At 47.1% G+C, this 11,921-nt stretch overlaps 1 pseudogene; it reads left to right on the forward strand.

Annotated features, from left to right (window-relative positions):
• Positions 1–492: 492 nt before the first annotated feature.
• Positions 493–2,352, forward strand: LOC125116819 (uncharacterized; annotated as a pseudogene).
• The last annotated feature ends 9,569 nt before the right edge of the window (positions 2,353–11,921 follow it).

An 11,921-nucleotide genomic window follows, 5' to 3' on the forward strand; every position in this document is an offset into this window, starting at 1 on the left:
AAAGAAACGGCGAGCTCGGCGTGGGGGGGCCCTCTGCGCCCCTGGCCCTGCACGTGCGCACCCGGATTCCTGGCCCGGACCGCCCCGCGCTGCAAACTTTCCACTTTCTTTGTGCGGAGCGCCCCCCCCTCACCCAGCCGAGGATGCACGTCCCCCCTTCCCTATTTATACACACCCCCCCCGCAGCTCCGCTCCCCCCGCTTCCTGCCCCCCCTCCCCAGTCCCCTGCTCCGCCAATGCTAGCGCAGGCTGAGCCCCCGTCCGGCCCCCGCCTTCCCACCCCGCCCGCAGGGCCGGGGGCTGCAGTTTCAGCCCCCCGGACCAATGCAAACGAAGCGCCAAGCCAGCAAACCAGCTCCCGCTGCCCCTCCCTCCCGGCCAACAGTGGCGGCTAGTGACGGGGCGGGGGAAAGGGGGAGATCAAGGGGGTACAGATCTGAGCCCCCCCCCAGCCTGCGATGCGCACCCGTAAGTCGAGCGGGCGTCGGCTAACCTTAAGAGCTCCCTTTCGATGCACGAAATCCCTAGAAGTCGCCTGCGACCGCCTCCCCGCTCCCAACCCCAGAGAGGGCCCGGGGTCCTGACTGAGGGCAGGCCGAACCTCTGGAGCTGCTTCTGCACCCCGCACGCTGACTGAACCAAAGGGGCTGCGCGCCCGGCAGAGCTGGGGATATGAGTCCATCGTCCTTCTCCCCCAAGCCGCCACACGCCGAGCTTTGTGCCCCAGGGATGGGAAAGTCACCAGTTCAGGGAGGCGACAAACATAGAGGCAAGGGCAGGAGCAGGGATCCCCGCACACCCCAGGAATCAGGGGTACTGGAGACTCCAGGGAGCGCCCTTTGGCTTCCCGAGGTCGAAAGCATCCCCGGCGCCTGCAGCCCAGCGAGTCGCCGAGCGCTCAGGCCATGGGCCCCGCCTGCGGGCCTGAGCGCTTTGTCCCCGGCGGTCCTGAAGATGCTGCCACGCGCGGCCTGGACCCAGAGGTTCGTCTGCCTGTATAGCGTTGGCGGCCGCCGCAAGGCAGCCCGACTTGGAGCTTCGGGCTGCAGGCACCGCACGTGCGGGCGGGAAGTTCCCACAGTTGCAAAGAGGAGCGAAGTATGTGTTCCAAACTTTTCACGGTTCCAAACTGAGCGCTTCCATTAAGAGAAGCGGTGTGCGGGGGAAAAGCATTCTGGGTATTAGCATGCAAATGAACAGGCCCGGCTTCCAACTTCGCTCGGGATTCCCACCGCTGAGCGCCTTGCTCGCGCCAAGCCACGCGCGCCCGGGGGCTTCCGGGCGTAGCGCCTCGGGAGAACCGGAGTTCGAATCCTAGACCTCAGCTCTCTGGTTGCGTGTTCTAGTGCCGGTCACTTGGCCTCTCTGATTAAACACAATCAGTTTCCTTATACGTAGACCGAGGCAGCAGCACCTGTCTTGGTGAGGTTTGCGCAACACTTAATACTGAGCTGGGTCTCTCTCCTTACACACCTCCCCTCTTCCTAAATCGGAGTAGATGCCAAAAGCCTTTTGAGGAAAATAAATGTAGCAACTTAGAGGTTTGAGGAAAGTTCCCTGGACACGGAGCCAGAAGATCTATGTTCTAAGCCCAAATTAGCTGTGCTACCTCCGAGCTCATGTCTTAACCTCTCTGAGCCAGAGCTGAGGTTTTTTGGTGGATTCAGGGAACTGGCAATTTTTGTGTTCGAGAGCAGCCACAAAGACGGGATCATATTATTGAGTGCCTACCGTATACATATAGCCTCCAAAGTAGATATATCCCTATTCTACCGCTGAAGAAACAGAAAAATGATTTGCCCAAGGCCACACAGATAGTGGTGGAGCAAGGAATCCAACCAGTTAACCTGAGTTGTCCCTACCTTGCCAGTGTCTCCACAAGAAGCAGGAATTGGTTCTCAGTCTGCCATGCTTAGAAAACAAGTGGCTTCTGAACCCCCTCAGTGTCTCCACAAGAAGCAGGAATTGGCTTTCCGTCTGCCATACTTAGAAAACAGGGTGCTGAGACACCATCCCAGAGGTTTCACCCTGTGAAGTGGGTTCCCAGTACTCTCAGAATACCCAGGCCCAATGCTCCGAGGAAAACTGGAAAGATGCACCAGCCCCATTTTGCCTGAGGCTGCAGGAGCTTGGGTGAATGGTTCACCATCCCACTACAGGAAAGTGGCCAGAGACATTTCCAGATCCCAGTTGCCACCAGAACTGAGAGCTCTCTCCTGCATGTCATCTCAGCAATGTTATTGTGTGGGAGGCCTGTGATGATCTCTCACTTTGACCTGTAACTCCGCCTTCAGTCTTGCCTGTTTCTTAGTCCCTTTTCCCCTCCCTCCCTCCTTTCCTTCCTTTTGTAATTGAGGTGGAAATCACATAACATAAAATTAACCATTCTTAAAGTATGTAATTCATCGGAGCTTTTTGCATTCACAATGTTTTGCAAACAATGCCTCCTCTATCAAGTTCCAAGACATTTCTATAACCCTAAAAGAAATTTCTGTCCCTACTCCCCACTTCCTCTAGCCCCTGGCAACCACCCATCTGCATCTCTTTCTGTGGATTCACCTGTTCTAGGTATTTAATGTAAATGGAGTATATATCTGATCCTTTGATTGTTATTTTTTCACTTAGCATAATGGGGTTTTTTAAAAAATTGGAGTATAGTTGATTTACAATGTTGTGTTAATTTCTGCTAAACAAAGTGACTCAGATATATGTATACATATATACACACACATATATATATTCTTTTTAATATATTCTTTCCATTATGGTTTAATCTCAGGATATTGAACATAGTTCCTTTTTTGTTTATCCATCCTATATGTAATAGCTTGCATTTGCTAACCCCAAGCTTCCATTACATCCCTTCCCCGAACCCTTTTTCTTTGGCAACCACAAATCTGTTCTCTATGTCTGTAAATCTGTTTCTGTTTTTTAGATAGATTCATTTGTGTCATATTTTATACACCACATATAAGTGATATCATGTGGTACTTGTCTTTTTCTGACTTCGCTTAGTATGATAATCTCTAGTTCCATCCCCTTTGCTGCAAATGACATTATTTCATTTTTATGGCTAAGTAGTATTCCATTGTATATACATACCACATCTTTATCCATTCATATGTTGATGGACATTTAGGTTGCTTCCATCTCTTTCCTATTGTAAATAAGTGCTGCTGTGAACATTGGGATGCATGTTTCTTTATGAATTGGCATTTTCTCTGGATATACATCCAGGAGTGGGATTGCTGGATCATATGAATTCTGTTTTTAGTTTTCTGAGGAACCTCCATAGCGGCTGCACCAACTTAGATTCCCACCAACTGTGTAGAAGGGATCCCTTTTCTCCACATTCTCTCCAGCATTTTTTATTTGTGGACTTTTTACTAGTGGCCATTCTGAGCTGTGTGAGCTGATACCTTACTGTAGTTTGGATTTGCATTTCTCTAATGATTAGCCATGTTGAGCATCTTTTCATGTGCCTGTTGGCCATCTACATAATGTTTTTGAGATTCATTCATGTTTTCCCACTATCATTCCTTTTTATGGCTAAATTCCATCCTATGGATGTACTGCCTTTTCCTTATCCATTCACCGTTGATGGTCTTTTGGCTATTGTGAATAGTACCACTGTAAACATTCGAGTACAAGTATTTGTTTAAGTACCTGTTTTCAATTATCTTGGGTATATACCTACCAGTGGAATTGCTGGATCACATGATAATTCTATGTTTAACTTTTTGAGGAACAGACAAACTTGCCCACAGTAGCTGCACCATTTTACACTCGTACCACATATGTCCCTATAGCAATTTTAGAGCTGATCAAACCTCCCGTTCTATGAATAAGCATACTGAGGTCCAGAGAGATTAAGTAACTTGCATAAAATTACACAGCAGAGTTCAGACTAGAGCCAAATTTTTCCTGAGTCCCTAGCCTTCCACCTACTGTGAACCTCCCACCCTCCTTCAAAGACCTGAACTGACTGCCTAAACATTCATTGACTGATTTGGCAAACCAGTCCAATGAACAACTAAGTTAACATTATTATAAAGGTCTCTCTTCCTTCAGTATATGTTGAAAGAGCACACCACCATGTTCCCAATTTCCAGGCCAAACCATTAAAAATGCAGAGCTCATGATCCCTGTCTCCTGCTGCAGGCCTGGTAGGCCCTATTTTGTTACCATGGAAACCACGCACCTCCGTTTTGGCAGTGCACCAGCTGGACAGCAAACTGAAAGTATCCTTGCCTCCCAGGCTAAGTGGAGCTGTCAAGGTTATTTGCTCATTAGGTCTGTATTTATTGAGCACCTACTAAGCACCAGTTTTTTGTTTGTTTTAGGTGCTAGGAATACAGCAGTGAACAAGCTAGACCAAAGACCATGCCCTCAAGAGCTCACAGCCTAGAGGAGGAGACAGACAAAAAATAAACAAACAAACAAACGGAGAAAATAAGAAAGGCTTCTTCTGGCATTCCCCACCCCCTTCTTCAAATTCTCACATCCTTCCAGGCCCTGCTCAAATCCTACTCCCCCTGGGGCATCCTCTCCACAAGCCCAGACCCAAGTGATAGCTTCTCTTAGCTCTCACAGTGCTTTTTTTTTTTTTTTTTTAACTGATTGCAAAAGCGATATGTGCATTGCAGGAAAATGTAGAAAACAGTTGAGAACACAAAGAAAAAGATCACCTATAATTTCACCACCAAGAGTTAAACGCTGCCAGCATTTCCTTCTGATCCTTTCCACCTTCTACATATGCATGATGTTTTTGTTTTTTAACATATTGGGTCCTATTTTATATACTGTTTTATAATTTTATCTCATAACAGTGGTTCAGTATTCCTGCTTGGAAACAGGGTGTTGATAATAACAGCGAACATTTTTTAAACACTAATGGTGTCAGGCCCATCCCCTAAGAGCATTACTTGGCTTACCCTCTGTAATTCTCAAAATTCCCCTGAGAGGTACCTACTCTGGGATTCTCATCTCACAGAAGAGGGCCCTGAGGAATGGCTAGGTGAGGAAGGGGAAGGGTGGCCACGTGTGTGTAAGACAGAGCAGCGCCTGGACCTCAGCCACTCCCAGGGCCTTCCCCATGAACCCAGGTTGCTGGGCTTTGGTTGAGTGATTGGCTGTGAGCCAGGGACTCAAGTGAGAGGATGATGGAGGAAAGTAAGCAAGGGGGCACCCTTGTTTCTGCGAGACAACAAGAAACCACCCCTCACCTTCATCAGGCTTGCTTCGAAGGCATGTGAAGCCAATGCACCTTTTTTTACTGACTCTTCAATGCTGGGCTGTGTTTGGCTCCCTGCTAACAATAGTGACAAGGTCATTCATTGGGCCATGATGGTACCTTGTACAGAAGAGCTCAGGGTTTGGAGCCAGCCAGACAGTGTAGCTTTGGGTGACCTGTGCCAGAGTTATTTAGTGCCCACAGCCTTCCTCTGAGGGTAGGACTATTGCCCTGTTTTCATAGGTGAGGTAAAGTGGGAAGTTAGGTGGTTCGTTTAAGCCTGAACTGGTGGAGGGCGGGTCCAAATCAAGTGCAGGCCTCCCTGACTCCAACAGCCGGCCCCTTAACACTAACCCTGGGCCTCCTTTCTTTCTTGATGATTGGGTTTCCTTCATCGCTAGGAAGAGAGTGCAAATTGTCTGCCTGTTTTAGAAGCCCTTTGAGCTTCATCAGGGATCATGCAAGAGGCCCAGGAGTTCCTGCCTCCCACCCCCACCCGGCTTATCTTAGCCCCTCGGTGCTGTGGTCTCAGGGGCCTGATGGGCACCCTGTGGGCCACGGTTTATCATCAGCCATATTTCCTGCCTCTTTGTTACCAGCAGGACCTTAACTCTGTCTCTCATCCAGTTAATCAGGAACAAAAGAAGCAAAAAAATATTTCTATGTACTGGTTTTATGTTTTCTATATGCAAATCTAGGGGATTTTCTTTTTGTTCCTAATTAACTGAAGGAGAGTTAAAGTGTCACTGGTGACTTGAGGGGAGGAAACATGGGAGAAGATAAATGTGTTCAGGTGCGTGCATGCGCGCGCGCGCGCGCGCGCGCGCGCACACACACACACACAGACACACACACAGACACACACACAGCAACTGGCAAACTGAAGAAAATTGTCTCTGGAAGCCAGAGAAAGCGTTAACATCCTTAATAGAGAGAGAGTTCTTAAAAATCAATTTAAAAATAAACATCCCCCAAATTAGGGTACTTTTTTCACTGCTTTTAAAGCATTTTGTGAATTTGAAATTTTTCAAAATTAATTAATTAATTTAAAAAAGAACTCCCTGCTGCACAACATTGTGAATGTACTAAACGCCACTGAATTATATATGTTAAAATGGTGAGTTTTATGTTATGCAACTATTACTTCAATTAAAAAAAACTTTTTTTGAAGAATATCCTAAAGGAAAAAATGTGCAAAGGACAAGAGCAGGTAACTCACAAAAGAAGAAATGCAAATAGCGTATAAGAACCAAATACTATTTCCAAAGTAGTAATTGGTCTTTTTTTTTGGTCTTTTTGTTGTTGTTGTTGTTGCTATTTCTTGGGCCGATCCCGCGGCATATGGAGGTTCCCAGGCTAGGGGTCGAATTGGAGCTGTACCCACCGGCCTACGCCAGAGCCACAGCAACGTGGGATCCGAGCCGCGTCTGCAACCTACACCACAGTTCACGGCAACGCCAGATCGTTAACCCACTGAGCAAGGGCAGGGACCGAACCCGCAACCTCATGGTTCCTAGTCAGATTCGTTAACCACTGAGCCACGACGGGAACTCCTGGTCTTTTTTTTTTAACGGCCCCTCCTGTGGTACATGGAATTTCTCAGGCTAGGGGTTGAATCGGAGCTTCAGCCACCAGCTTACACCACAGTCACAGCAATGCAGGATCTGATCTGTGTCTGCGACCTACACCACAGTTCATGGCAAGACCAGATCCTTAACCCACTGAGCAAGGCCAGGAATTGAACCCGAGTCCTCATGGATACTAGTTGGGTTCTTTACCACTGAGCCACAATGGGAATGCCCTGCCATTATTTTTGTTTTTTCTTTTTTTCTCCCGTTATATTTAATGTTCATTTTTTCCAAAAAGGATTATTTGGAAAATGAAAAAAACAAAAGGGAAAAAAATTACTCACCCATCACCCAAACAGAAGTACTAAAATGTTGGTATATTTTTGTCTAGCCCCTTTTCCCCCCAAGTTTTTTTTTATTATGGTAAAATATACACAACATAAAATTTACCATCCTAACCATTTTTTTTTAAACAAACTTGTTTGTTTGTTTTTTTAATTTTATTTTTTTATTTTTGTCTTTTTGCTATTTCTTGGGCCGCTCCCGTGGCATATGGAGGTTCCCAGGCTAGGGGTTGAATCGGAGCTGTAGCCGCCAGCCTACGCCAGAGCCACAGCAACGCGGGATCCGAGCCGCGTCTGCAACCTACACCACAGCTCACGGCAATGCCGGATCGTTAACCCACTGAGCAAGGGCAGGGACCGAACCTGCAACCTCATGGTTCCTAGTCGGATTTGTTAACCACTGCGCCACGACGGGAACTCCTAGTTGGGTTCTTTAACTGATGAGCTGAGATGGGAACTCCAGACATAGCAGAAGTGGTACCTCCCGCTGTGGCACAAGAGAAATCAGTGGCCTCTTGGGAGTGCTGGGACTTGAGTTTGATCCCTCGCCCAGCGCAGGTCGAGACTGTGGCTAGGAACTGACCCCTGGCCTGGGAGCGGGGCAGCCAAAAAAATTAAATAAGTGGTCAATTGATTTTACACATTGTACTAGAAATAGAGGGAGACGGCTTGTGGGGCCGACGGTGCTTTCACAAGGCATTTTTTACTGAAAGTGGGAGATAAATAGAATTTGGGCAAGGGGCTTAAATCAAGAAAAATGTATTCAGAAGTCCAACACTTAGATTTTTAAATTAGAATTATTATGTTAATTACCGGAGTTTAGCTAAATTAGCCTCAGGTCCACTCTGGCTCAGAAATTTGGGGTGTCAATCCAAACTGCCTAGTGATCACTCACCTCAGTCCGGGGACTGCGGTGAGGGGTTGGGGCAGGAGTGGAGTATACCTGCAGAAGCTCGCAATCCACTGTCCACATTTACAAAACCCCTGCCAAGCTCCCCCCTCCCCCACCCCGTGCAGTTCTCTCCTAGGACAACTCAGCTCCCACGGTGCAGGCCTGACACTGCAAGATTCATGTGCTGAACCTGGGTAGTCAAGGTAAAGGGATGAACCCACATCTTCAGGGCTTCAGTTTCTCACTTGGTTCTGAAAACCCCTTTCTAGCAACGGAGGTATAGAAACTGGGCAGAGCATCAGCTTCTTTTCAGACAAGGAGGTCTGAACCTGCTTCCAGCTGTGAGATTTGGGGTAAATTTTCTTTACTTCACAGAGCTAAGGGGATCCTTACAAAGATTTTTTTTTTTTTTTTTTGCTATTTCTTGGCCCGATCCCTCGGCATATGGAGGTTCCCAGGCTAGGGGTTGAATCGGAGCTGTACCCATCGGCCTACGCCAGAGCCACAGCAACATGGGATCCGAGCCGTGTCTGCGACCTACACCACAGCTCACGGCAACTCGGGATCGTCAACCCACTGAGCAAGGGCAGGGACCGAACCGCAACCTCATGGTTCCTAGTCGGATTCGTTAACCACTGCGCCATGAAGGGAACTCCGATCCTTACAAAGATTAATGAGAATTCTGTTTTGCACATTGTAAATGCCTAATCAAATAGCATCTCTCTATTTTGTTGGTGTCATTGTGGGTTGTTATTTGCAGTTCAGTGTTAAATGCTGTGCTGAGGGAAACACAGGAATTAGAACTCATACTACATAGCTCCAGGAAACCTATTCGGTACTCCGTGATAGCCTACATGGGGAAACACTTTGAAAAAGCGTGGATATATATGTGTATATATGGCTGATTTACCTTACTGTACACCTGAAACTAACACTACGTTGTAAGTTGCCTACACTCCAATAAATTTTTTTTTTTAAAGGGAATTAGGAGTTCCTGTCATGGCTCGGTGGTTAATGAATCTGACTAGGAACCATGAGGTTTCGGTTCGATCCCTGGCATTGTTCAGTGGGTTAATGATCCAGCATTGCCATGAGCTGTGGTGTAGGTCGCAGACACGGCTTGGATCCCATGTTGCTGTGGCTCTGGCGTAGGCCGGTAGCTACAGCTCTGACTAGATCCCTAGCCTGGGAACCTCCATATGCTGCAGGAGTGGCCCTAGAAAAAGGCAAAAAGACAAAAAAAAAGGGGGGGGGGAATTAGAACTCATATCAGGGATGATGGAACTTAGCCTGGTGGGCAGGTCAGGCTTCCTATAGAGAGCCGAGGTCAAGTGGTCAAGAAGGAAGGGCCCAGGGTATTTCTGTGCTGGCAGCTGGACCTTTCTGAGTGAAAATGCAGCATATTCCAATACCAGGTGATTCCCCAAACCTGTTGGGGTGGGAGGAGGGAGGGAGGGGGTGGCAGGTTATGTGAGACTCTGGAGACACCATTCTATGAGAGGTACCTGTATAGCAGGCCCTCAACCTTCACAACAGGCTCAAGGATTGCCGGTTTTCTGGTCCATGGCTTGTGCTCTGAAAGAACCACAGGATAGGACATTAGACCTTGGAAACCAGCTGGAATCTCCAGTCTTTGTGACCTTAGCTAAGTCCCTTCCTTTCTCAAATGTCCCTGTAAAACCAGAGCATTGACTTAGATCAAGGGTCTCAAACTCACATGCCTCCAGGAACCAGGCTAACTTGGTGAGGTGTGTGAGCAGAGTAGGAACTCCAGGGCTGAGGAAGGCACTGTAACACAGGGACAGCCATGATCCAGCCAGTCTCAGGAGAGCAGGCCTGGTGTTGTGAGATCTTCCCATTTTTCATAAGAATCTGGAAATATGGAAATCTCCTGTGCTTTTTGTTTTGTTTTGTTCTGTGGGCTGTGCCTATGGCACGTGGAAATTCCCAGGCCAGGGATCAAACCTGCACCACAGCAGCAGCCCGGGCTGCTGCAGTGACAAGAACTCCACCCATTTTTTAAGTATTTGTCAAGTAGTCCAGAATTTTCAGTGAACATTGTGCTGACTGAATGAAACAGGCCAGAGGGCCAGAGTGGACCCCCCTAGACCCCAGTTTGTCATCTCTGGAATGGCTCTTCTCAGAGGTGTCCTCTGACTCACAGTCTGCCATTTGATATGCCTGGAAATTGCTCTTGGAATTCCCTAGTGGGCATTTCTCCTCCAGTGGGATGTAATATATGACCTGGGGCCGCGAGGTCAAACGCTTTGAGCCTGCAGGCTGTACCCCATCACAGAAGTGTTCTGAGATGGGGCTAGGGCCTCAAAACAAGTCCGTGGTTTGCTCTGAGAAACTCCAGAGTTTTCTTAGAAAACCCTAGAAACTCTGCAGAGTCTCCCAACCTTGGCAACCTTATCTGATCCACCACACCCAGGGTGGCTGGCAAGTGAAATACAGTCAATCAGAATTTAGATTCGGGAGTTCCCGTCGTGGCGCAGTGGTTAACGAATCCGACTAGGAACCATGAGGTTGTCGGTTCAATCCCTGGCCTTGCTCAGTGGGTTAAGGATCCGGCGTTGCTGTGAGCTGTGGTGTAGGTCGCAGACACAGCTCGGATCCAGTGTTGCTGTGGCTCTGGCGTAGGCCAGAGGCTATAGCTCTGATTTGACCCCTAGCCTGGGAACCTCCATATGTCGCGGGAGTGGCCCTAGAAAAGGCAAAAAGACAAAAAATAAAATAAAATAAAATAAGTATTAAAAAAAAAAAAAGAATTTAGATTCGCAAGACATAAGCCTGGAGCGAGCCTTAGGTATTGTCTGGTTTGCTTCCTCTATTTTACAGACCCAGAGTAGGAAGCAATCTGACCCAAATCCAGGAGGACCCAGATCCCTCCAAAAGAGGGAGTGGTTACTAGTGAGCATATAGGAGCGAGACAAGCCTGTGTTCAAATCCTGGCCTTGTCACTTGCCAGCTCCTTTTTAAAATTTTAAATTAATTAGACTTTTTTGGTAGACCAGAACACCTTAACATTTGAGGCTGTTAGTCTAATGCAGATTAGAATTTAGAGCTTCGAACTTATTTTTCTAGATAAAAAATTTATTCCATAGCCCACTTCTGTTTCTCGCCTCCACACCTTTGCTTGTGCTGTCCCTCTATTAGAAATTCCCTTTTCCCTGCATGTTTCTCTTCTAGAAAAACATCCTGCTTGTTGTTCAATATTCAGCTCAGATTTCAACTCCAGTGTGAAGACTTTCATCCACCTATTCATTTGAATAGGAAATACATTAAAAGTTCACATGGAAAGAAGTTTTTATCTCTAGCCTTTATCCCAGTATCTTTAACCCCTCTCTTCATTAAACCACCACAGTTCTCAGCATGAGGTCTTGCAACAAAGGGGGGATGGTTGTGAAAATTAAGATTCCTCCCTGGGATGAAGTACTATGTAGCCATTAAAAACAAAGTGGAAGGAGTTCCTGTCTGGATCAGCAGAAATGAATCTGACTAGCATCTATGAGGACACAGGTTCCATCACTGGCCTCGCTCGGTGGGTTAAGGATTTGGCGTTGCCAAGCTGTGGTGTAGGTCACAGATGTCGCTTGGATCTGGTATTGCTGTGGCTGTGGTGTAGGCCAGCAGCTACAGTTCCGATTGGCCCTCTAGCCTGGGAACCTCCATATGCCATGGGTGTGGCCCTAGAAAGACAAAAAAAAAAAGTGGAAGAATTTGTGAAAATATTAAAAAATTATTGTTGAATTAAAAGAATAAATAACCTACTTTCTACAAAACAGTAGGTTACTGATTTTGTCAGGAAAAGAGAAAGTAGACATAGAAAAAAATTTGAGGGAGTTTCCATCGTGGTGCAGTGGTTAACGAATCTGACTAGG

The sequence above is a fragment of the Phacochoerus africanus genome, chromosome 15, assembly GCF_016906955.1.
Source record: "Phacochoerus africanus isolate WHEZ1 chromosome 15, ROS_Pafr_v1, whole genome shotgun sequence".
Taxonomy (NCBI): domain Eukaryota; kingdom Metazoa; phylum Chordata; class Mammalia; order Artiodactyla; family Suidae; genus Phacochoerus; species Phacochoerus africanus.